General features: G+C 51.2%; 1 non-coding gene across 1 annotated transcript; it reads right to left on the bottom strand.

The window, feature by feature from the left end:
• Positions 1 to 472: 472 nt before the first annotated feature.
• LOC142550341 (5.8S ribosomal RNA) lies at positions 473 to 628 on the bottom strand. Its single transcript, XR_012821307.1, has one exon. It is a non-coding gene; the product is annotated as a 5.8S ribosomal RNA (ribosomal RNA).
• Between the last annotated feature and the right edge of the window lie 253 nt (positions 629 to 881).

The following is an 881-nucleotide window of genomic DNA, read 5'->3' as shown; positions in this document are numbered from 1 at the left end:
GTATGACGGGGTTCTCACCCTCTCTGACGCCCCTTTTCAGAGGACTTGGGCCTGGTCGCTGAGGACGCTTCTCCAGACTACAATTCGAGTGACGTGGTCACCAGATTCTCAAGTTGGGCTATTCCCGGTTCGCTCGCCGTTACTAATGGAATCCTTGTAAGTTTCTTGTACTCCTCTTATTGATATGCTTAAACTCAGCGGGTGATCTTGCCTGATCTGGGGTCGCAAACGAGGGCAATATTTTGCCATTGGGTCGGGTCCGTGGCTCTATGCATTCCTACACGATAGCTCGTAAGTCCAAGAATCCAACCACCATGTATCGTGTGACTTCCTTCGGCACGGTATATTGTTTTAGCCAACCGCAACCAGCAAGGATAACGGGAGGCCAATATCCCACCCCTCCTCCGTACGCATCGTCCCCTGACACCTTTGAGCGGGGAAAAAATGATGTGGGAGGCGTTGACGAGATGCGTGACGCCCAAGCAGACGTGCCCTCAGCCTAAAGGCATCGGACTCAACTTGCGTTCAAAGACTCGATGATTCACGGAATTCTGGAATTCACACCAAGTATCGCATTTCGCTACGTTCTTCATCAATGCAAGAGCCGAGATATCAGTTGCCGAGAGTCATTAGATCTATTCAATAGACGCGCCTCATCACGTCCTTGTTACGGCGAACTTCACCAGGATGGAGAGGCGCTCGTTATGCTTTTCCTTGGCGCTTTTCGCGCTGAGAGGTTATCACGCCCAAGAGACTTGCGCCACTTAGGGTCGAGGTCGTGGCGTTGGACACAAAGGCATACAACGTCGTGAACGCAAGCGTTTTTTAAACATGTTCTCGGGTCTGTTCTGCAGGTTTCGACAATGATCATTCCGCAGGTT

This window comes from Primulina tabacum, chromosome 6 (assembly GCF_025594145.1).
Source record: "Primulina tabacum isolate GXHZ01 chromosome 6, ASM2559414v2, whole genome shotgun sequence".
NCBI classification, from domain to species: Eukaryota; Viridiplantae; Streptophyta; class Magnoliopsida; order Lamiales; family Gesneriaceae; genus Primulina; species Primulina tabacum.
The sequence above is the reverse complement of the archived record's forward strand: the minus strand, read 5'-3'. Positions and strand labels throughout refer to the sequence as shown.